We start from the raw sequence: 15,964 nt of genomic DNA, 5'->3' as shown, positions 1-15,964 counted from the left end.
CGTTAACCTGGCTCTTCTTCTCTGGTGAAGTTAGTCAGACTTGAAGCACTGTCTGGAATTTATAGTAGACATTTCATAATGTGAAGTGCCATCACTTTCTGAGTTCCTGATCAATGGTGAGCCACAGCTTCTTATCCTGATAATAGCTAGACCCAACCAGGAACAAAATGATCAATCTGGCACTTATTCTCTGGTAAAGGTTGTATAACCTGAAGCACAGTTTAAAAATTGCAGTAAATGTTATATCAAGTGGTGCCAGCATTTCGTGTGTTCCTTATAGATGGTGAGCTACAGTGAAAATGTAACTGGCAACCTGATGCTTCTTTTTTCACATATACTGATAAATTTCATATGATATGAAGTACTGACTATAAGTTGTAGCAGTGGCTATATACTGTGATGTCCTTTTATATGGACTTCTGGCTGATGTCAGGCTATGTTTGTACAAAGTGTGGATGCACTGAGATTCAATGCTGACAATCTGCTATTTATTATAAAGTGAAGTATCTAAGCCTTTCAAAACTTAGAGCAGCAGTTGCATTACTGTTCAATGTCAGTGTTGTATGACTTCGTAGTTGGTTGTGAGCCACATCTAATCATCCTAAATACACTCACAAGTTAGCATGCTAACTGGCTGTGATAATCTTATATATATATAACATGGAAAAGTGACTAAATCTTATAACAGCAGTTGTATGCTCTAAATTAGAAGCCTTGCATTACTTCTTGAAGTTTAGCAAGATACACACAGCCATTCTAATGATCTGTGAACACTTTGAGAAGTTCAGCATACAACTTACCATTTCTCTGCATGATACTATGTGTAATAAAGTACAACACTTTATATGCGAGATATGAAGTTGTGGTTAGTTTTGATCGTAATCACTTAGTGTTATGTGAAGAATTCAATATTGTCTACCTTTAATGAACTTCACGTGACTTGCTGAACTGGTCAAGGAATCACACTTTCCTTTTTAGTCTCTGAGTGCACATACATCTACATGAACGTAATGGCTCCTATATGTGTTTTCTTCTATACATTTGAGATTCTTCTTTAATACATTTTTCTATCTACATTAAATGATGATGATTATATAGACCTTATATCACAGCTAGATAGATTCTTGACAAGCTTATAAGAAGTCTATAGAGCTTGGAGTGAAATATTGCTAACTCTTCTGAAGTGAACTTTGCTGTTTTTTAAGAAGTAAAGCTTGCCAATCACTTAATGTTACAGTTGACTACATGTTGTCTTGAAAAAGATAGATCTGTCATTTTCTAACAAATGTCTAGCATTTAGTTATCTGAGAAGCAAAACACACTTCATGAACATAAGTGTAGCTCTTTCCAAAGAGTTACACTTAATTGTTATTGAGAATTAATATCTGTTAAGTCACGATATGATATTGGTACTCCAAGTTGCAGTTCATACTCCACAGTATATAACTTTGGCCATAAGTTTCAGATGATACTCCATTGCATACAGACTTCATTACAGAAGCAGTGTCGGCTGGTCGTTTAGCATTTTTATGTGTGAAACTATGGCTGGCTATCAATCAGGAACTCATAACATGGTGGCCCTTCACTTTATACAACAGCTGTTATCAATTTCAGACAGTGCTTCAAGTTGAATTAACTTTACCAGAGAAGGACCACCAGGTTAGTGAAGAATCACCAGATTAAGTTTAGCCATTGTCAGGATGTGAAGCCATGGCTCAACGTCTATCAGGAACTCATGAAATGGTGGTGCTTTACTTTATATACCAACTACTATGAATTCCAGATATGCTCCAAGTTTTATGAACTTTGCCAAAAAAGGAGAGTCAAATTGCTGAGTTTTTTACTGGTTGAGTCTCACATTCACCAGAATGTGAGGCCATGGCTCTCCATATACCAGGAACTTATAGAATGGTGGCACTTCACTTTATAAATCTCCTACTACAAGTTTCAGACCGTGCTTTATGTTTAATGAACTTTGCCAGAGACAGAGAGGCAGGTTGGCGAGTGTTTACTGGTTGAGCCTCACCTTCACCAGAATGTGAAGCCATGGCTCTCCATATACCAGGAACTCATATAAATCCTCTTCTACAAGTTTCAGACAGACCTCCAAGTTTACCAAACTTCACCAGAGAAGGAGAGCCAGGTTGGCGACTTTTTGGCAAATTGAGTCTTGCCATCACCAGAATGTAAAGCCATGGCTCGCCATATACTAGGAACTTATAGAATGGTGGCACTGCACTTTATAAGTCCTCTTCTACAAGTTTCAGACAGACCTCCAAGTTTAACAAACTTTGCCAGAGAAGGAGAGCCAGGTTGGCGACTTTTGGGCAAATTGAGTCTCGTCATCACCAGAATGTAAAGCCATGGCTCGCCATATACCCAGGAAGTCTAAAATGGTGGCGCTGTACTTTATAAATTCTCTTCTCCAAGTTTTAGACAGTGCCCTAAGTTTAACAAACTTTGCCAAAGAAGAAGAGCCAGGATGGTGCGTTTTTTACTAGTTGAGTCACACCATTACCAGGATGTAAAGCCATGGCTCGCCATATACTAGGAACTTATAGAATGGTGGCACTGCACTTTATAAGTCCTCTTCTACAAGTTTCAGAGTCCTCCAAGTTTAATAAACTTCACCAAAGAAGGAAAGCCAGGATGGCGAGTTTTTTACTAGTTGAGTCACACTATTACCAGGATGTAAAGTCACAGCTCGCCATATACTAGGAACTTATAAAATGATGGAATTTAACTTCATGAATCCTCTGCTACAAGTTTCAGACAGACCTCCAAGTTTAACAAACTTTGCCAGAGAAGGAGAGCCAGGTTGGCGACTTTTTGGCAAATTGAGTCTCGCCATCACTAGAATGTAAAGCCATGGCTCACCATATACTAGGAACTTATAGAATGGTGACACTGCACTTTATAAGTCCTCTTCTGCAAGTTTCAGACCAACCTCCCAGTTTAATAACTTCGCCAGAGAAGGAGAGCCAGGTTGGCGACTTTTTGGCAAATTGAGTCTCGCCATCACCAGAATGTAAAGCCATGGCTCGCCATATACTAGGAACTTATAGAATGGTGGCACTGCACTTTATAAGTCCTCTTCTACAAGTTTCAGAGTCCTCCAAGTTTAATAAACTTCACCAAAGAAGGAAAGCCAGGATGGCGAGTTTTTTTACTAGTTGAGTCACACCATTACCAGGATGTAAAGTCACAGCTCGCCATATACTAGGAACTTATAAAATGATGGAATTTAACTTCATGAATCCTCTGCTACAAGTTTCAGACAGACCTCTAAGTTTAACAAACTTCGCCAGAGAAGGAGAGCCAGGTTGGCGACTTTTTGGCAAATTGAGTCTCGCCATCACCAGCATGTAAAGCCATGGCTCACCATATACCTAGGAAGTCTAAACTAGTGGCACTGGGCCCATCACTCAGTACTACCACGGTGACAGTGGGTCGATGGCTGTATAATAGCAGCGTGGCAGTCTGCCGATGGCTCAGAAATACACCTATGGTTGTGGGCCCATCGCTCAGAACACTACCTACGGTGGTGGGCCAATGGCTGTATAATAGCAGTGTTCGTGGTCAGTCGATGGCTCAGAAATACACCTATGGTGGTGGGCCCATCGCTCAGAACGGCTCCTATGGCGGTGGGCCGATGGCTGTATAATAGCCCCGTGGCAGTGGGCCGATGGCTCAGAACACTACCTATGGCAGTGGGACCATCGCTCAGAATACTACCTATGGCAGTGGGCCGATGGCTGTATAATAGCCCCGTGGCAGTGGGCCGATCACTCAGAAATATACCTATGGCGGTGGGCCAATGGCTCAGAACACTACCTATGGCAGTGGGCCCATCGCTCAGAACACTGCCTATGACAGTGGGCCCATCACTCAGAACACTACCTATGGCGGTGGGCCGATGGCTGTATAATAGCCCCCTGGCAGTGGGCCGATCGCTCAGAAATAGACCTCTGGCGGTGGGCCGATGGCTGTATAATAGCCCCGTGGTGGTCGGCCCATCGCTCAGTACTACCACGGTGGGTGGCGGTGGGCCGATCACTCAGAAATATACCTATGGCGGTGGGCCGATCGCTCAGAACACTACCTATGATGGAGGGCCGATCGCTCAGAACACTACCTATGGCGGTGGGCTGATGGCTGTATAATAGCCCCATGGTGGTGGGCCGATCGCTCAGAAATATACCTATGGCGGTGGGCCGATGGCTGTATAATAGCCCCGTGGCGGTCAGCCGATCGCTCAGAAATACACCTATGGCGGTGGGCCCATCGCTCAGAACTATCACCGTGGTGGTGGGCCCATGCCTGTATAATAGTAGCACCATGGCGGTGGGCCGATCGCTCAGAAATACTCCTATGGCGGTGGGCCCATCGCTCCAGCCTTCCCTTCGTCGCCATGAGCCGATCGCTGACAGCTCCTTACACAGACCAATGGGCCGACATCTGCTGGCAGTCCAGTTCATGACAATGTCAGGGTAAATGGGAGTCCAGTTCACAAACATGACTGAATGGGCTGGTCCTTGTTCATTGCACACATCTGCTTTTCAGTCACTTGCTTGAAGTGGGCCGATGCTAATGCACGGCAAGAACAATTCCTGATCTTAATATCTATCAGGTCTACACTTCTAATATATGTGTTTAGTCTTTTTTTAGCACTCATTATTCAAAAGTATTATAGTTGTACATTTTTATAATTAAATATACATTTTGCTATGTTACAATCTAATACAGTCATGCTTTAACATATACAACAACAGAACTAATTTTTGATCTACACTTTGTCAGTGCTGTTGAATTCATACTCGCTAGTTGTCCCTCTAATATACAAGTCTGCCCAGTTGTAACCTCATCATTAAACCAGACACTTCCAGTCTTTGTAATGATAAGTGCAGTAAAGTGAAATCCACCATAATAAACTATACCACAAAGTCTATACTTCTGATCCTGCAATTCTAACTTAGATTCCCAGTTAATCTGCAAACTATTAATGATGAAACACTGAAAATTTGGCAAAGACTCATATTCTAAATTATAAAACAATGCACTATTGCACTTAGGACAAACATGCTCAGAGTGACGTACAACTTGGGTGATTTAATAAAAATGTCAGGTGTCAAGTGAGACTTCAAATCTCCACAAATCCTGAGATAATCGGACTGGTCTTAAGTCGGATTGTATCCCAGTTGTTACTGAAGTAAATTAGGTGTTAGGAATAAGAATGATGTAGTAAATACCCTTCTTGGATAAAATACTGACTTCAGTAGAGTTGACTGGTATGAGTACACGGACTCCGATATCAGACCTTAAGACTTATAGACTTAGAGACTTGGGCGATAGACTTTGTAATCCAATAAGTACAACATTATGTACTTATAAACTACTAGTGACTTAGACAGAGACTTTACTACTTTACTTAGTAGTATTTGATTGCTTGGCACATGGTTGTATGTGAATATCAGTATATTGATTTTTCTGTCTTAGGCAGGGGCCTTTAGATACTAAAACTTGTGGGAAAATTAGGACAATAAGATCTAAAGCATAATAGGCAGAAACAATGGAAAAGAATAATAGAAGGATGAACAATTGCCTATGTAACAATAGGTTGTTCATAAAATACACTAAAAAGGGTGTTCAATAGCCAGAAGGTTCAATAGAAATAATAGCGAAGATAAACAATAGCTAAGTAAATCAATAAGAATAATAGTCACTTAAATCAATAGGAACAATAGTTCTTAGTGTTATAAATAGTAGGCTATTGTCTTAGGATAATAAATAAATGGAAACAATAGCTAGGCTATTGTTGTACTTATTTATACCGCAAATAACAAATAGAATCAATGGAACATTTCGACAAGTTACAAAGCATAACAGACTGCCTACTGAGCACTTGTAACTAAAAGTATGACCGGCGATAATAGTGAAAGGATACAAACACAATTCCCTATGCTTCAATCAAACTCAGCATCTTCATCTCATATTCCTCTTCTCCGCAATCTACTTCTCGACAAGCGAAGTCCATTAATTGTCTGCTCGGCGAATGAACGACAATTCTGGGAATAGGGGGAAGGGGACCAAGCAAGATCTTGTGCTGATGCGAATGAAAGGATTGCCTACATCGAGCTACCATAAAGAGAGGCAAAGGTGATGTATGTGCCGATGGATGGAATCGTGGTGAATCGTGTGATGTACTCATTCTCGAGGGCAGTTGGCATATAGGTGCGATATATCTTGAGGAAAGGTTGGTGTTGTCCTTTCCCATTTGCTGCTCTTGCAAGTCGCGCATGGAGATCTTCCTGTGTAGGGTAGAATCTTTATGTGAGACACAAATTGTGTGTGTCAACCACCCCACACTTAAAATATAACGTCCTCGTTGTGGAGAAAAGACACGTACTTTTGCATCGAAGGTAAAACAAGGTTTGCAAGGGAAACAGATAGTCGCAAAGCCCATTTGACAAGCGGTGGAAGCCATTCTTAGCAGGCGAGTTCTCTGTAATCCATCCAGAGACAAGAAGATGACTGTCGTGAGTCGTTCACAGAATATTGGTAAAAAACATTGTGCGTGATGTGACAGCATCAGCGCACATTGCACCAAGCGAATACTGAACTGTTAACATCGGAGTAGGACAAGGGTAGAGATGAAAGCCTTGTGCTTCAGCATTAAAGTCATAGGTGATGTGCAGCAGGTTAAGGTACGAGGAAAGAAGTTGATGATCTGTGAGTGGGTGTCGATCAAATGGGAATTGGTGAACTTCAGTGGTAATGAACCTGCATAATGTGGCTGGAAGGATGACGATACTGAGTATAGCACATTTGGAGTTGAAATTGGTCATCATAATGAGGAGGAAGATTGAATGGAAAGGAGAGCAACTTAGTATAGTGCAAGGAAATGAGCAAGTAGCGGGCATGCGTGGGCTGAAAATTGATCGCTTGCAAAAGTGCTGGGGTTGCATGGAGTTTCCTAATGGAGAAGGAGTGGGACACGTGGAATCATCTAATCAGACAGCCAATTATCGGAACACTCTGATGTCACATTTGAATCTTGCAAGATCAGATTCAGGATCGTCGATCTCAATTTGATCTAGATTAATTGCAGCACATGGATTGTATGGCAAAATTCTGAATGTGGCATATGCTCTCCGAATAGATGTACCATTGAGTTCTCTTACAATGTAAGCACCACTCTGCTTCCATCATATATATTCATAGGGGCCAAGATATCGAGGACAGTATTTATCAGTGAGTCCCATGTCTCGTCGTGAATTTCGTACAAGAAAAGGTGTACGCTGAAAATCAGATGGTGTTGGCTTGGCTGGCCATATGCAGTGCATATTCCAATACACTTTGAATCAATAATCGGCCCTTTAAGTTCTTCTATAGGATCATTCTTCTTTTTATGCTCACAACGAGTAACATCAAATGCTTCAAGGAGGTCTAAGTCAATATTCACTTCACTTACAGGAGTTAAATGTGTTATAGGAGTAAGCATCGCACAAACTGCACATCCAGCCTCTAGAAATTTGTCTCTTGCTATGTCATTACAAAAGCCCTGTATTGTTTCAGTTAATAACTGCTGAGATGGAGGCAATGGTGGAAACATATGTTGCTTTTTGTAATTTGTCTCTGCAAGTCTATGAACCTTCTGATAGGCCAAATTTGTGGCACGAGATTGTTGTCGCTTCTGCTCTCTAAGTTGATAATCACTATTCTGGTCTCTATATTTTTTTATGGTGCTCACTATCCTGTTAAGACAATGAAGTTGCATTCAAAATACATTTAAAGTCTGCACATTGCATGCAAGAATGATTGAGCAACACAGATTGCACTACTGCAGCTGAAGTATGCTTGCGAGGTACAAGAATTTCATGTTGCTGACACATTTCAACTGAAACTTTTACAGGAGTCTGATTTACTATAGTTGCAAGTGGCACATTTGCAATTATATACTGTGATTCATTCTTGTAATCTGAGATATCAGAAGTATAAGCAATGAGCAATGAGCATCAGAAGGACTATGACATTCAGATACAATATATGACTGAATTTCTTCAAAGTGCCATGTACGTGTCTTCCTTAACTTGGGTTTAACCCCACCACCAATCTGTGTAGATGCGACTTTAGATGTTTGCAATGTTAGAATATGTTTAGTTAAATTTACAATAATTTGCCTCCTATAATGAAGACATAAAGTGATGTCAAATAGTCAACCTTTGAGCACTGCAATACAATATAGTCATATTTGCGAAGACAGTTTTTCATGAGTCTAAGTCTCAATAATTGAAAGGTAGTCTGTGGTGTGCAATATGCTTGCACACAAAGGCCAAGTAATGCCTTTAGTTTTATAAGTGTTCGACTTATACCACAAAATCTCTTCAATTTGTGATCAGTGTCCGAGCTGTTGCCATGCAATCTGTCTCTGATTTCTGTGAGGGATGATACTAATATCTTGCCATTCCATGGCACATCTCTTTCTGTGAGGGTGGATGCTAGTACCCTGCCATTACATGGCGCATCTCTTTTTGCGAGGGTGAACACCAGTATCCTATCACTACATGGCACATCTCTTTTTGCGAGGGTGAATGCCAGTACCCTACTGCTACGTGGCACATCTCTTTTTGTGAGGATGGACACCAGTACCCTGCCATTACATACCATGTCACTTTCAATAGTGGGTGCCAGTACCCAGGTGGTAGTAGATAGTATAAAACTATCTGCAGAAGTAAGTGCTAATGACGAGTCAACAATACTACATTACCTGGTGTCTCAACCAATGCATGCTGTAAATAGCAAGCTGGACATATGTAGATAGCAATGGCAATTAGCCAAAGAAGAAACAACATATCAGAGTGTGCTTGATGCAAAGGCCAAAGTTGATGGTAGTGGTTTTGTAGCAAGAAGCTGAGGCTGCAGAACGAGCAGAATTTTTGAGTTCAGCACTTTGAGTTAGGTCTAGCTAGGGTCAGACTACAAATTTTGTACTCCCTGGTGTTAATGAACTACATCGTGACTAGAGTTGGGGTTTCAAAGTGGCTGTAGTGAAAACCAACGTGACTTGCACAAATAGAGCTCAACAAAAGTGATACAGCAGTCACAATAGGCTGGTGCATCACAATTAGTGATGTGAGGGAAGCACATAGTAATTCTAAGATGTAAACCTCAGTATTATTAAAATCTATACATAAGATAGAGCAGAATACTCTCTTAAACCAAGTAAATCTGAGGAAAACTGGCTGAGATACCTCAGGTTTGGATTAGAATGCTCAGCCTAAAGTGTAGAAAAATCGTAAAAATGCCAGTTAAATTGTGAAATGACCCTATAATGCACATAAACATGCTATATAGGGCGCCTTATTTATTGAAAGCAGTGCACATTGATTTTCTCTTAAAGAAACAAGCAGTAGTGAGAGAAAACTAAGAAAATGGATTGTAGCACTTCAGAAAGTAATCCTGATGCTTCAAAAGTTACACCGTCAGATTCAGCTCAGAAAAACGGTCAGAATGCCTACTTGGTTTATTAAAGTCCGAGTAGAATTGAGTGAGCTACAAGCCATGCAAGTTCGAGATCATGAGCTGAGTCCGAAATGTTGTCCAAATGCGGTAGGCTGACTTTCAACACACAGCTGAGTTTAGAGATCTTGTTGATGGACATCGCGCATCGACAAGATTTCTAAACTCACCATGTGTTAAGACTCGGACAGTGGCTGTTGCCGTTCCTTGCCGCGCGATGCCTATACTTGACGTTGGCCTCAGGGCTCCGGGTACAACTCTTGGTGCTTGTCATCTACTTGCTAGTCTAAGGAGTCAATATATAACTTTGTGGGCTACTGTAAGGCCCTTATCAATTAGGTAGTGTACTGGACTGTTGTAAGCATCTTATAAACTCCTAGACTACGATGTTTAGTAGAGATTACTTGTAAGCACATTTGTAACAGTTTCTAGAGTCATTTTTTGTAGTGATTCTTATAGGCACACTTGTGTGAAGTGGGCCATTGCTCCGCATGGCAGTAACGATTCCTGACAATGTTTGTATCATGTCTGTGATCAGTGTCTCTAAATATTGAGAACATCATGAGAGAATGAAGCACTTGGATCTGTGCTTCTTCTGGCTTCGAGACACTGTGAAGGCTGGTCGAATTGCACCGGTGTATATTCCTACTGGAGAGATGGTAGTGAACATTTTAACAAAGTCCTTGCCAGCGGCAAAGATTATCTACTGCTGCGATATGATAGACTTGAAGATCTAATCTCCAAACCCTCGGATCTTTCCGAATATGCTGAATGACTCGGACATTCTCAGATCCGTGTTTCCTCGGACTTCCTCGGATCATATGTCTGCCACGTCATATACCATTCTCACTGCTGCAGTTCAAATCATCTCTTTGCACCATTTATCACTATGAAAACATTCGCTCTCGCCCTTCTTATTACTGCAGGGGCACTTTTCCCTGCAATCATCCTCCTTTCATTTTACTATGTCATCACACGTATCTGGCCAGCACCACCCCCACTCGACATTGAATTTAAATGCATCACCATTCCGGCATCGAATCAACCATCCTATCGCATGCTAGTTCACCCAGCTGTGCCACCTTGTGCATACATCCGGCGACACTCTCTGCACTTCACCACTCAGCAGTTTGACGAACTGGATGACCTTGCATCTATGATGCTGCATGAGAGTGAGATGGAAGCCGATCATCCATCCAAGTCTAAATCGCACGACGAGGAACATTGGGATGTAGTGAAATAAGTGGGTTCAGGGAGAGGTATATGGTGGTTCTTGTTGAAGAGGGAAGACTGGTTGAATTAAGGGGAAGTGTTAGATTAGATAATTCATCAGTCTCCCAAAGGTCTAGACTCAAAGCAACGCAAGGTGCTGTGCACCTAGATACCTGTTGATTAGTCAGGGTAGGCTGTGCTATGCACTGCCATGTAGAGGCTCTGCATAGCTATACCTACCTGTGTTCATAGCCACAATCCTGTGTTAGTGCACACTCTAGGTAGACTTGTGTGGACTGGGCCATTGGTCCTTTGTATCACTGTTCTTAGCATACACTTCAGGTCTGGCATACGTTGTACAAATTTAGGTTATATATCTCATTATTCTTAAGTGGCTACCTCATCTAAGTGCCTAACTCATCTACCTCATATTTAATTTATAGCTAGCCTTTACAACTTATAATAAATAGCTATGCTACATCTTCGCCCCCTGGTATATGCCAACATCTCAATGTTCATAGTTTCAAGCTTACCTTCTAGCTTACACAGGCGACCAGTGGTCATTCCATCATTGTACCAGACCTGTCCATCTTTTGTAACTACTCGTGCTGTAAAGTGAAAGCTACCATAGTATATCATTCCACATAATCTGTACTCCGTATTTTCAGTACCTATGGTTATAGTCTTATCAAGGCGAACTTTAACACCGCTTATTTGAAACACCACAAAATCGAGCATGGACTCAAAGGCAATACTCAGCCTTAGCCTATGATTACATCGTACACATGCAATAGATGTCTTTTTCAGAAGCAGTGGCTCAAGCCAGTCTGCAATGGGTCGATTCTTATATGATCCCATTTTTTTGTGGACTCTTTCCATGCTGCCCTTGTACAATCCCATAATACAGCATCATCTCCTTCTGATTCTTGATCCCTCTTACAATGCTGACAGGTAAGTGTCCTTGAGAGGTATTTCTCTTCATATTTCAGTACAATGCTACATAAATTAAAAAGTTCTGTTCCATTAGGTCCCTCTACTGAAAATGCAATTGTCTATATAAGGCTACTGCCTTCTCTAATACACATATTAGAATCCTTTGTAATAACTACTATATCCTGTTGTTACTGTTGCTTCTAGCAGTGATTGATGTCTCTGTTAATAAGTTTTTGAGTGCCTAATATTAAGCATTTCCTTTTTAGTTGAGTAAATATTCAAATAAGATTAAAACTGTAATATCAAAATTTATAGATGTAATAAAGCTATTAGAGAGGTGAAATAAATAGAAAAATGTAGGCAAATATCTATTAGAAGCAACAGTAACAACAGGATATAGTAGTTATTACAAAAGATTCTAATATGTATATTAGAGAAGGCAGTAGCCTTATATAGAATTGAGGCTGAGCAAAATGCATGGCCCAATGGAGCAGTTGGTAGATTGTGTGTGCGGCATGTGCTTATGTAATCATGTGTTCGTAAGACCAGGGTTTAACCCTGGCTGAGTGTAAGTTGTTTTGTACAAGTTGTTATTGTATTACAATCCTCTCAGACTGTTGTTAACAATAACTTTGACAATTGACAATAACTGGTGAGTAGTGAACAATTCTTCCCCCAGGTAACTGGGGTATTGTTATACAACAATGGCCACCACTGGTGCCTTGCTCGGTGTCTCAACCCCGCTCAGGTGTCGAACATGCACATTGCTGGACATGTGGACGAGCCAAACAGCACAAATGTGACCAAATGGGGGCTGATCTCGTAGATATACAGCACCTTAGATTACATTGGCCCAGTTTCCATATGGTCCATGTTAATTAATATATATTAGTCTGTTGTTTGCTTTGGTATTTTTGCACAGTTTACTTTTTTTCTTCATGTTTACCTGTCTTCTTGAATATATATATTGTGAAGGGCAACAAACCTTAAAAGTCAACTTGATTGAGTGGCTTATAATCAATGATTGACTAATTTTCACAACCGTCACGATGACTTTGACCTCAGAGATTCTCTGTATGGTGCTTGAGGAGGTGGTGCTTCCTTGGTCTGATCTAGACCATGATACAAAATCTTGGCAGCTCTCCCTTCGAACTGTGGATCCCTTTTTCTACCGTGAGGTGACACCTCCGCCTGCAGCCATTCACATCACCAGTGCAGACTCTCTTCAGGAGCTCTTTCATGATATCATTACTTTTGAAGCGACTTGCTGTCACTGTTCCCTCATGTCCGGCGACACCATGAGCAATCCACGAACACACCGAAACTTCCTTGACATCTATCTGCTTCAGATCGAGTGTGATCTCACCGTCATTGGTCAGGGCTTGGCACAGATGGCACTTAGACTTATGGGTCGCCTTTCAGAGCTGAACTACATCATTGGAAACAGCCATGTCCTGTCGCACGGGGATGTCATTATAGATCACTTGATATCTTGGTGGCCAGAGAACCAATGTCCTCTCGAACGCTTTCGTTTGTACGACTACTGACAATTTGGTGATTTTGTGAGTAGCATTATAAATACTACGACATGAACATTGCTAATACTTATTATAGAATGATATCACCCAGCTTACAGCACCAACTCCATGGACAAATCCTCTTTTTATCGTTTGTCTTGCAAAATGTCGTCGTCTTCGAATGGTGGCCATCAACTCACGACTTTTTGCGTATCCCATTCCACTTCTGTCAGCCACCATTTCCGAACTCCCTGCCTTCTTTGCGACAGGTACTTTCGACCACGAAGGTCGAGAGCGCAATCTAGCATATACATGATATGATGCTATACCTTCATTGCGACGAATTTTCCTATCCTATGCTGGCTGGGATCCGCTCGATGTGTGGAGTTCAGATGGAGAGTCTCATGGGAGAGAAGTGTTGGTGCAGTGTACAATTGGTGAGAGGTTTGAAGTTATAGAGGCTTTGGACTCTAGCCTCTATGAGGGGCATCAATATGATCCTCATCCCTTTGATGGACAAGATCACACAGAGGTGTATCCCGATCCTTACGATTTGGATTCACAGATGGAATGGTCTAAGGTAACTGTGCTTATGATCAAAAGATAATGTAGACTTGGACGGTAGACATCGAACATGAGTTTTTTCTTCTATCCTTCCTTCCCCCTTTATTTTTCTCATATACACAGAGATAAAGAGATAAATTACTACTCAAACATACTGTAGAATTGCAGTTGAATGTACAATATCATTGTTAATGCACATCATGTGTTTAAGGAATTCAGCCGATCAGTGCTTATGTTTGTTTATCGTCTCTTTTGTCATTTACCATGGGCAACTTTGCAACAATGCCACCAGAAATCTTGAAGCACATCGCTTCAAGTTCCGATTGTATCAAAGACTGGTCGCAGATTGAACACAGTTCAGCTGAACACCACTGGCATCTAGAACTCTGTCGTGTCTGCCGTTCATTCTTTCAAGGCTTCCTTAACCCTTTACCTTTGTCTGCAATCGATGTTCTGAATCTTACACGTCTCCTCCATCTTTTTCAGGCTATTGAGGATTACGAACGACAGCTTTGCAAATGCGCACTCAGCGGAGGACAATCTCAAACTCACTGCAACTTTCTTTGCATTTATCAGTTACGATTCCTGAGGTACGAAGGAATCGTTCTTATACAGGATGAGCCCTAGAGGGCGCTTATACTGTCACGACGTTTTTCCCAAACCGTGGGAATGGTTTTTGACTACAAATTTTGTATGCGTCACCTAGGGTTAGTGCTGAGTTTGTAGGAATGCCACAAGGGTTAGGGTTAAGCTCCATCTACAAATGTTCTAACAGCTACTTACTCGACTACAATGTAACTATAGGCGGACATTCAAAAAAAGTTGTATTGAAAACCAACGCGACTTGTACAAAGCACTGTCAACAGATGAGTGGCTGAAGCACTTAGATTAGATAAACGATAGTGCTCAGGTGTCCCAGTGCTTTCCCTGTTGCAGTTGACCTTAAACATGTATTTTTTTGGGCAGTTTTAGTTGTATTACTCACAATTTTTATACTAAATAACATGGTGCAGAGGTTCTCTTAAACAAATCCTACAATTCCTGATCGGAAAACTTGCTTTAGTTTCACAGATGCATATCATGTACATTTTTGACCAACCTCACAGGTCATATGTGACAAGGCCAGTGGCCTGCCGGATTTTGAACATGTGTTATAAGCAGCAGCCACCGGCTACAGAACAGCTACATCCCACAGCTACATGATTGTTGCACTCGCTATATGCCAGCACCTCCGATGCCACTACCTCACCACCTTGCCACTATGTTACATCCTGTCCTTGGTTACACCTGGCCCTGCCAGTTGGCCGGTTTGGATCCTTGAGGTCACAGGTCACACCCTCCACTGTGTTGATCAAAAATGTATAGTAAGATGTTCCGGTGTGCGGACCATCATATTAGTACTCACGGAAATCTCTCTACCATTCATCTCATTGTTGATGTGATTTGACACTTGGGTCACATTATGCAGTGGTACGACTGTGGTCAGTTAACATACTGTAATATAAAATAAATTAAACTGGGTCAGTCTGAGAAAAGAAGTAAGAACAATGAATACAGAGACACACTGGACAATCCATAGGTCTACATTGACCTACATTATATCATAAACATGAGAAGATGGTCAAACCTACAATCCATGCTCAGATAAATGCAGTAAAGAGAGTTTGGGGTCAGGAAGAGGAGGAGAGCTAGGAGGATGAAGAACTCACCTAAATGGACAACCTGGGGCTTGATCTGCTGCTATTCCAATGTATAATGATGGGCAAGGAAGCCGTTCTAAAGTACAGCCCTTGGTTGGAAGCCTAGAATATAATTTTGATTTAATTGGCTGGCTCACAGAAAATAAGTGAGACCAGTGAATACAGGGACACACCGGACAATCCAGAGGTCTATATTTATCTACATTATCCCTAAAACATGGGAAGAAGGTCAAATCTACAATCCATGCTCAGATAAATGCAGTAAAGAGAGTTTGGGGTCAGGAAGAGGAGGAGAGCTAGGAGGATGAAGAACTCACCTAAATGGACAAATGAGGGCTTGATCTGGTACTATTCCAATGTACAATAATGGGTTAATCATCCATTCCAAAGTACAGCCCTTGGTTGGAAGCCTAGAATATAGTTTTGATTTAATTGTCTGGCTCACAGAAAATAAGTGAGAACAGTGAATACAGGGACACACCGGACAATCCAGAGGTCTATATTCACCTACATTATCCC

The sequence above is a fragment of the Sparassis crispa genome, assembly GCF_003851025.1.
Source record: "Sparassis crispa DNA, contig_000005F, whole genome shotgun sequence".
Classification (NCBI taxonomy): Eukaryota; Fungi; Basidiomycota; class Agaricomycetes; order Polyporales; family Sparassidaceae; genus Sparassis; species Sparassis crispa.
The sequence above is the reverse complement of the archived record's forward strand: the minus strand, read 5'-3'. Positions refer to the sequence as shown.